Source organism: Sparus aurata, chromosome 9 (assembly GCF_900880675.1).
Source record: "Sparus aurata chromosome 9, fSpaAur1.1, whole genome shotgun sequence".
NCBI classification, from domain to species: domain Eukaryota; kingdom Metazoa; phylum Chordata; class Actinopteri; order Spariformes; family Sparidae; genus Sparus; species Sparus aurata.
The window spans coordinates 12,986,050-12,996,443 of NC_044195.1; the positions used below are offsets into that span (position 1 = coordinate 12,986,050).

General features: G+C 42.2%; 1 long non-coding RNA gene across 1 annotated transcript; it reads right to left on the reverse strand.

Annotated features, from left to right (window-relative positions):
* Positions 1-9,020: 9,020 nt before the first annotated feature.
* LOC115587540 (uncharacterized) lies at positions 9,021-10,110 on the reverse strand. Its single transcript, XR_003985070.1, has 2 exons — positions 9,908-10,110; positions 9,021-9,294 (listed from the first exon to the last, which is right to left on the reverse strand). It is a non-coding gene; the product is annotated as an uncharacterized LOC115587540 (long non-coding RNA).
* Between the last annotated feature and the right edge of the window lie 284 nt (positions 10,111-10,394).

The window sequence follows — 10,394 nt, forward strand, 5'->3', positions numbered from 1 at the left end:
TCGTGTTGTCTTTGTGTGCTTTTTGCCACGGTGAAATTGCATAATTCTTTGTAATGATCTTCCAGTGTATGATGCAAGGCTTTTCCTGCCTCTGTAATCAGAAATCATTATACTCTTCTTTCCCTGTGTGTCCCTCTCGCTGTCTGTTTCTCGGTAGCGCCACAGTCATAATGAAAGGAATTTCAATGAGCTTTTGTGCAAAGGTTCAGAGGACCTTCCTGCTCTGTGTTCTCCAAAGCCAATTTGTCATGCATATTTCATTCAATGCGCATGCATTACGTTTGATTACACTTTGATAAGCTATTTTTCCTGATGTATTCTGTCATTGTGGCTTTTTTCATATCATATCTGCATAAACATATACTGAATATTCATACGAGCAGGGACACTCCTGACTGCTCAGTACGCGTCTCCCGAATGCATTCAAACAGCCAGGTAAGAAATTGTCCTCATTTCCCACAAATGGAAATAACCTCAATTTGAAGCAGTGTATGGAAATAAGTTGGGCCGAGCATAAATTGGCTGTATTCTTGAGGTGAAGCACAAACAGACCCTGGAGGGAGACTTCTCGAATTCTTAGATTCCTTTTTTAGATTTTTCTTGGCGCTCTCGTGGGAGAGAGAGAGATTTTAATCCTTATGCTTAGAAAACAAGCACGGCCTGAATGGCGCCGAGTGGCTGAGAAATATAAAACCTTTTCGGGATAAAGTATCCCATCTTCTTCCTCCAAGAGCCAAGGCCACAGCCAGCCTTTATGGAAGGCTTTGACGTGGAGATTTGAATGGTGTGTGTGTGTGTGTGTGTGTGTGTGTGTGTGTGTGTGCTGGAGATTACAGAGAAACATTATGCTTGGCTGCTCAGAAGAATAGGGCCTGTAAAGAGATGGAACACAGATGGAAGAGCTTAGATATGCCCGCTCTGCTCTCCCATCAAAAAGTCATTCCTAACACTCACTATTCACTGTAATCTGCTTTTTAATGCACTTCTATTGGAAGGAAAGATTGTTTTTTCGTTTTTTCTGGAGATTTTCCAGTCAGGCCTATGTGGATGATGTTTTTTTTTTAAACCTCACAATCAACACACGAGTGAGTCCAATAACCATGCTCCATTTCCACACTGAGGAGTTTTTTTTTAAGGTTAGGTGTAGCTTGATGTCACCAGAAGGGGGCACTGTGATCTAAGATTTATACCAAAGGAAGACTGCAGCTGGATGTTGACTGCTGTTGCTGCACTATCAAGCATGACATTTAACAGTACATACTTTAAGACACGTATAGATGCTGCCTCCTTAGAATTTAGCCACAGTACCGTACAAGCATAATGTTATTCCCAAATGGAATAGTTGTAACATTTTGGGGTTTAGTTGATAAAATGAATTAAATGTGAAGATTAATTTTGGCTCAGCGCTCTGAGAGGAATCTTTACTCTCTTAATCAAGTTACATTTTTTTCAGTGAGCAACAGATATTTGCGACACTATCTGACGCCGTTGCATTTAAAGACACCATAGATGAGCAGCTCTTCCTGCTGTTTGCCACTTAGAAGCACCGCCTGTCACACTTAGGAGGAGCCATCAGGCGCTAGTTCACCTGCAGCCTGCTATAATTAGTCATGTAATTGAGGATGCTGTCACACCAGACCTGTTGCTATGGCTTGCAGGCACCATGCATTCGGCTTGAAGCGCTGTCATGAAGCTCAATTAACCACAGGGATTAAAGCAAACCTGTAAATTCTCTGAAGATCAAGATGGATCTGCGAGATTCACGGTTGTTTCATTCTTAGCGGAGAATGTTTAGCCTTGAAAAGGTGTACAAAATCAATAATTGACTGAAAATGTGAGCCTTCACAGATGTTTCACATGGCAGGGAATATTCAACCTTTGCGGTTGTGGTAATGTGTTCATGTACAGTGAGATTTAATCACTATAATTACAGGATATTTGCAGCTATTAGAGATAATGTGACAATTTTAACAGGTGGGATGAAATATGGTGTGCATATGAACTGTAGAAAATGTCCAATCTTGTAAGGCCGTAGTGGCTATTAAAAGGTGTCATTCATATGCCTACGTTATGCGCTCTACCATGCTTTTATTCTTTATTTTGTTTCAAAGCCAATCTTAACACTTAACAGTTTCCATTTCCTTTAAAGAATGGTGTCACGGGGTCTAAGGGAGGGAGGGGACATTTACAGCTTTTACTGTGGATATTCAGATGAATTATTTGAAAAGGTTTTCTGGCACGCTGACAGTCTTATATTCTTTTTCTGATTTATTTTGAATTGCCTGAGCCAATTACTATGCTGAAGGGGTGGCTTGCAATTCGGTCCCCCACAACAACAAGTTAACTGGATTTGTATAAATACTACAGCTTCCAAACCAAAGAGGGACAGATTAACCACCGCTCATTTATCCATGATTTGTGCAAGAAGGCTTTTTGATTTATGATTACTGACTTTAGATTCTTGGATTGATAGTTCTTGTTTTTGTTTTTTTTACAGAAATAAGATGTGTGTCTGAGATGGAGTACAAATATTTGCTTTCATAACAAACTGTAAGGTTAAAGTGTTTCCACTATTTATGAGTGCAATTTTAGCATGTTATTTGAAATTTTTAAGAATATTTGGATGATTATAGGGATAATATCGTAAGTCACAATTATGTTTGACAGGATAATGGTGACATGAAATTGTCATCGTCCCACGCCAGTCTTAAGTGCCGTATTTATGCACTATGACACACACATATATAAACATATACATAGTAGTCAATTGAATATATTTAGTTTTTTGTTTTGTTTTGTCTTTTGGCATAACATCCACTCCTTACTGCCTGTGAGGTACAGTGTATGTCAGATAAAAGCTTCCATCATGTAGAATAAGTACTTACCGGTTCAGAGTTCCTTCATGGGTGGCGCAGGTCGGTGGCTTTCAATTGCTTATTATCAACAGATAATCACCTCTCATCCGCACACACAAATCTTTTTCAAACTTGTACAGGAGATATTGATCTGTGACCTTTTGTTCAATGAGCAAATGATCAGCCCGGATCCCTACTTGTCCTCATTATGAATGCTGACTCTAATCCCTGCCGACTCACAAAAGGGCAAAGGTGTGTGACTAGATCCATTTGATGAGTGAAGGCCTGGAGGTAAATATGACACATTCAAAAGAGCAGGTTAGTTCCCCGAAGATGATCATTAAACATGACTCATCGTGAACAGTGCTGTCCCCCTGTGTTTTATCCAAACGCCACAGTTTTGACAAAGGAAGGCATTTTTCTCCGGTGCTTCCTGAAAGAAGTGTCTCTGCAGGGGGAAAAAAATGTTTAAAAAAGCTTTTCTTTATCTTCCTTCCTTTGCATGCGAGAAGAATCCATGCAGCCCATGTTACAGTCAGGAACAAGAACATCTGTGATTTCTCACCATGACCTTAAAGAGCAATCCGATTTATTTTCGTTCCTCCACTTAATGGCTGAGGAGGGGAATTTATCACTGGTGACGAGATGCATTGGAACAGCAAAGGAGTGTAGAAAGTGTTAAATGGCTCTGAAATGATAAGACTGCATGGTCACAGCTGGGGCACCCTGATATGCTTGAGACTGCATTATGCCCAGGGTGCCACGTTTTCTGTCCTCTTATTATATCAGCCTGCTCCAGTCTTATAGCCGAGCATGAGCTGGAATACTGATTCTCCGTTAAGCGTTTCCCGCTCTTTATCCGCTGTTTTTTCTCTGTTTCACGCAGAGGGTGATGAACGCAGGAGAGCAATGATTGGCTGAGGCTGAATACTGTCAAAATTCATGCACATCCCTGCGATTTCTATTCATGTGCCCTAGCTCTACCCATTCATGAAAGCAGCACCACCTCACAGTCTGCCGCATCTGTTTCCGACATTATCCCGACAGATGTGCGACAGAAGCGGAGGCAATACATTTGATTGCATGTCACTTACAGTCCAACTCAGTCACACCGAACACAGCAGAATATACTTGATGAGTCGCAGCAGCAGGCTCACTGCTTGGCTTGTAAAGGTGCACAAGTACACAGATGGGAACCGCGAGGCTTGTCAGCCACAAACTGACATAGATGTCATACTGAGGTTCATCACAGACCCCCATTACCCCCTCCGCCTCCGCTCCCAACCCCTTGTCCTCACTTGTCACCCAGGATTGAAGTTAATTAGAATTTTATCAGAGGAAAAACTTAAAAGAGTGGGCGACACACTCCCGGATCTGCCCTTCATTTGATGTCAGGAGAACCGTTTTGACGTCTGCACTACAAAACCAGACAGGGTGGCATGATGGAGGTCCTCTTTGTACCTGCCGCCCACAACATCCAGCCCACCGTCATACTCACATTAGCTGAGGCAGAAATGTCCTTTACGACTTAAATGTCATGACGTAGTTCCTCAGTTTGGCTGCTTAAAGCATTTACATCAGCCACACTGAAAAATATCCAAAGTGGCGCAACCGAAAGAACGGATCACAGCCACGAACCCCAACTGCGTCTGTTGGACGTCACATTCTCGACCCCCGAGTGAATCACAACACCTATACAGGTAACCATTTTACAGCACAAACCAACAAAATGCGTCAGACTGTAAGAAATTAGACAGATAAGAGATTTTAGTGGATTATAAAGGGGGACTGCATATTGTTTCGACGGCCCATGATTCCAAACCAAAAGAATCTATGTGGCATTGGTGGAAAAGCCCGCTAACCCGAAAGCAAAAGCTGACTGCTCCGATGGCCTGCTGCTCCTAAAATACACGCTCGCCCTGGAGTTATGTTCAGGAAAGGACGATGATGGACTTATTAATCATGGTCACAAAAGTCAAGTACCTTCCTCGTCACAATGGTAACAATGATAGACACGAAAGTTGTGAAATGGTAGCAGTTAAGATGGTTCGGGGTTTGAATAAGTATGTCAGTTAAGTTACATATCTAGGTTGGTGAGTGTGTGGCCATTTGTTTTCAGACTAGCGAGCTGTCGGACAAACGGCCATTTTGTAGATCACTGGGTTTCTTGGGATAGTGGAAAAACATTTAATGCGCCATCCAGGATTAGATGAAGTCCTTGAAGAGAATGCTCTCACTAATTATAATACTGCTTTTCACGAACTCCGACTCTATAATGAGCATTTATGCTGATTATATATAAATGTCATGTTGTGTTTCTGTTTGAGGTTACAACAGAATGACACCCTATGCTTACTGGGGGCCATCTAGCGCTCCTCTTCAACAAAAGAACGATGCTGCTTCTTTATCAGCCCCGGTCTTTCTGCCACAGTGATGAATGAGTGTGGTATCATGTATGTGGCCATCAAATGCGAACATGAGACCCGTTTGCAGGGTTTTTCGAATCACCTGGAAACATTGCAAACTGAGCTGGAGATGGAGTTTTCAACTGACTCATGGAGTTCAAGTTAGATAGCTAGCAGGTTGTACAGCTGATAAAATCTGCCACTGACAGTTTTCATTCCAGGTGGCAAAATCAACATTGGCAACTTAAAAGGAAAAGTCTCGGCGGCTGTGTTGTCAGAGCGCTGAGAGTGAGGCAGCAGGGGAACGACCCAAATGCAGACAGTGCACAGCAGCAATAAATAAGGATTCATCTCAGCAGTGAACAAGTAAAAGCTCAAAGACAGGCAGCATAGGTTTCACGGTTTCAAGGGAAGCGTATTCCGGTGTATGTGAGCGGGCAGGTACAGGTGGTTAAAAAGCAAAAACACATGGCAACAAAGAAACTACAAAACTTAATCTGAAAAATGGACTGAGCCGATGAGAGCGGTGGGAACAGGCGAAGCAAGAAAGCGAATAAAGGTCCTTCTTAAAATGTGTCAAACTATCCCTTTAAAGGCGAATAAAACCAATAAAATAAAGGTAGACCTAAATCTTACACTGGATATCATAATACGCAATACGTGTGTGTGTGTGTGTGTGTGTGTGTGTGTGTGTGTGTATGTGTGTGTGTGTGTGTGTGTGTGTGTGTGTGTGTGTGTGTGTGTGTGTGTGTGTGTGTGGCTATGCAGAGGAGCAGCGTAGACAAAAAAAGACGCAGAGCTGTAAAATTCCTCTCTGGCAGAGCAGTGTCACACTCTACATGCCTTGGGGAGCTCTGGAGAGTGTTTGTGTCTGCGCATGAGTGCTGATCATTCACCACTGGATGTAGTAATGCCAGGACCCAGCTTTGCTCCACTGTCTCTCACCCTCTTTGAGTGGCTATATGTGACACTCAGTAATCCTCTGGATAGCCTAAAGCCAACCTGAGGCTGTCGCAGTCCGATTAACACACACTGACAGCGAAACCATTCACTGTCTTTGTTTCTAATGATTATGTAACACGTGGGGATGAATCACGGCTGAGACTGAAGCGTATATATGTTGCCCTGCTATATCAGAAATGCTTATACTTTTCAGGATATGTACTTTTTGCAACCTTTTAAGGGATTTTGACTAGCTTGGCGGCGAGTTGCCCCAAAAAGGCTGTTAAATGCACTTCATTTGTGGATTCACCTGCCATGTTCTAATCCTCGCTTTTATTTGGCCTCAAATGGGATGTTTTTGTGGAACTCTAACCACTTTAGGGAGAACAGTCTAGTTTGCTGATTATGTAATGGCAAATGTTCAGTTCAGTGTAGCAGACAACTTTCCAGGTTTTGACGGCCCAGTGATGCAGTAAGTTCATGTCATGTTTTACAGGTCTGACTGAACAAACTCCTTTCATAATGACATAACAATATGGACAAAGATCTACTGTGTGTGGATGCACAGAGTGAGAATATGCTTTTTAAAATACTTTTAATATGCTTTAAAGATATAAAAGCAGCCATAGTTGGCCAAAAGTTGACTGTTTTTGACTCACTCGTGTCAGATCTCAGTTGTTTTCTGTGCAGCAGCAGGCAGCAGTTTTTAGGCAAAATGTTTTAAAAGAGCCACTGTACACAACAGCAGAAGATACAGGTAGCTGCTACAGCTGATTAACACAGTGGAGCATTTAGCAGCCAAAAGAGCCAGAAATTTCCCTCGGTAGTTGGTAGAGACCAAAAAATGGAGCTAAAAGAGAGTGACTAATGGGCGTATAATTTCGCTCCATACCTGCTGGATGTTTGCTAACTAGCGGTGTCATAATTTCAATGCTAAATGGAAAATAGTATTCAATTTCTTTATATACAAATGTGGTTATATCAGCTGACGGTAATCTACTGCAGGTAATACACTGACTAGGGATACCCCAACTATCAATTTCTAATCAAAAGTCAAATCAAATAATGGATTTGGGGAATTGTGACACCCGTATTGCTTGGTCATCGCATCGTCCGTGTCAACTTGTGTAAGGAAAAACACGTAGTTATTGCAGATTTTACAAGAAGCACAAACCAAACTTCCCCGGCCAGCATGCCTCTTTGTTCTTTTACAGCTTTACTGAAAGGACATTAAATGGAATTTGCTGCCCACTCCGCCACAAAAGAAAAGTCTCAATCATGAGTCAGAAGCCTCTTTTTCAACAGCTCAGTTAGACTAGCTTCTTAGGATTAGCCCTACAGCTATGGTCAGTGGAAGATAATGCACAACAAAGGATGACATCAAAATAGGGGGATTTTGGGGGGATTTACTGAAGCAGGCGATAGATCAGATTGTATTCCTTTCTTTCTCTGGCCTGAAAAGCTCTTAAACCAGAGTGACACAGTTGTTTCACGAATACTAACTTGTTCCCTGTCAGAATCCAGAGGAGTATTTTTTTTTTTTTTTTTTTTGTGCTATTTTTTAACCTTCTGGTTTGTGTGGAACGTTTCCTTTGATGATGCCTGAAGACCAGACTGATGACACACCAGTTTGAAGCGTATTTTTGTCAGTGCATCTTTTCAGAGCTGCAGACATCACTTACACAAAGCGCCACTTTATGTGCCTGACAGTGACTCTGCTGCCTGACACACATGAGTCGTCTTCACTATACCAGTATGTGTGGACATTTTTAGACAGCAGTTTAAAGTGTGTTCTCCCTGCCAGTGTACCAGAGTATCTAACAGGGGTTTCTGACTCTGACTGATGTCAAGCATCTTCCCTTTTATCTCAGACATTTGTAGCACACATTGATGTTCTCCAAGTATATGGTCTGGCACATGTTCTTATCTTTTGAAGTTATATACAGCATGTTGCTGCCCTCCTCGGGCAAATAACTGTTTCTTGTCTCGTTGGCTGCCTGTCATGTGGGAAGACCCAACCACCAAAACCGGAAACATGTCAAATTAAGTTCTTGTAAATAGCAATTATTGTTTCCTGTGGTTATCTGTAGCATCTTCTTAGCGACTGGCCTTTGCAAAAACATGGAAATTGCTTACTTCTGATCTTGTAATTGTAAGAAATCAAAAGGGTGTAAAGTGCTGTAATAAGTGCTGTGTGAATTTTGAATCAGTCATGGCATTATATGACTGAAAGAAAGTTGTTTTGATGACTGCCAAATGCCACAATGTAGACAAAAGACACAGATCCTCCCTCATCTTCAGTCTCTCGACTTGCTGATTTTACCTCTTGTTGCCCTGACTTCATGTCTCTATGAAGAAACGTGAGACTGTTGACTGAATGGATTCTTGAAAAGGCAGCGGGCCAGTCGAGACTTTATTGTCCCCACTGCTGCAATCGGGCAATATTTCATCTGAAATGCACCACTAGAACGTGAAGCCTTGAGTCCAGTCTTTTGTTTGTGGTCCATTCAGCGTCATTATCTCCCTCGCAGAGCTGTAATTACTGTATGGTGAATGGCTTTCCAGAACCCATCATTTCCTGCACTGTAAGCCTCTTGTTTTGTTCGTGTTATAACAGAGGAGCAGAGCTATTGTGAATATATTGATATTAACAGTTTTCGTGATGGCAGAGCTGAAGACGGCTTTGTGCCTGTGCCATGTACGTACAAAGACTTAAAATGGACGTCGATAAGGACTTTGGGGAAGAAAAAGTACCGACAGTCGCTGACATATTGAAGAATTGACCTCTTTGTGAAAGGAGAGAGCATGATATCAGCAGTGAGATGTGCACCCAAGGGGGTTGATGTAAGCCTTGACAATTTATTTTTCAAATTTTGGGCCGTCACATTTTGAAGTAATTCAATTTTAACTTTAAAGTTGCAAATGGGCGAGTTTATCATTCCGAGGCTTTTGCCCCGAGGTCCCAGGCGTACGGGACGTTGATACGCCAGCTGCTATCCTCTTCATACTTGACTGCAGACCCAGGGGGAACTGGAGCTGGAGCTGGAGCTGGAACAGGGCGCCCCTAAGGGATTCCTCCACAGCCTCTGCTCCTAAATCACGGTTTGACAATTTATTTGTTTTGGATGAATGCTCATCATTCATATTCACATTCTGAAGGCTCTCTGTGGAGATAGGACATTACATTCCGCTGACTTCTCCTCATATGTCCCTGTTAATTCAATATAAACACACACTGTTCCAATGTACACAGAGCTAAATAAAAGACTTTCCACCTCGGGAGCAAAGGTAAATCATGTGCTCTCTGTTTAATTTTATGCCTTGTCTCATTATTCTCTCAATTTAAGGTCGGCTGTGCATAATGCAAACTACACTCTCAGATGGATTCACGTCCCTGAAATTATGTTGTCTAAATTAAACATTGCCGCAGACATTGATTAACCTCTCTTCCTGCTTCCCTCAGTGTGCTTTCCTGTTGACAGACTAAACCATAAATTCCACAGTTGGGAGAAAAAGTGACCACCAGTTTCCTCCTGGCTGCAACTTAGTCTGTTTGCAATCCAGCCATTACCTCTGTTCATCATTAAACCAAAGTCGTACACAGAGCAAAGAGGAAGGCTAGAGCTTATTAGAGTGTTTGGCTTGTTAACTTGCTAATGGCCAGGGTGTTTGCTCTAGGTTATCAGGAAAAAAAACATCACTTACTTCCATTTGCCTCTCAACTCAATTTCATGCTCTCCTGAGCTGATACTTCATGTCCTGAGGAGGAGGAGACATGAAGCAGTTTGAGCGGAGGGGTATCATCCCTGCGCCACGCGTCATACATGTGCCCAGCCTGTGGAGGAAAAACACTGGACCAATGTAAGAGTTACTGTCAGGAAGTTGCTTTTCTGTGGTACAAATTTCACTTCTTCCACTTCCTTAACAGTTCAGACTGAATATAGTGTGCTGGTGGCAGGCTATATTTAGAAAAAGTCATGTGCTGCGCAGTCTATCTCTTGGCCACTTACACGAATAGGAATTGGAGTGGAGATCAATACAAATGGGTTTCTGTGACATATTTCTGTTTATATTTCTATAAATCTGTATGATTTGTTGATTTAATCAGCTGATGTCTCTGTAAAGGCACAGTTCGGATAATTAACACACATTTCCCTGCCTGCATTTTGGTTTGGAACAAACGAATACGTGG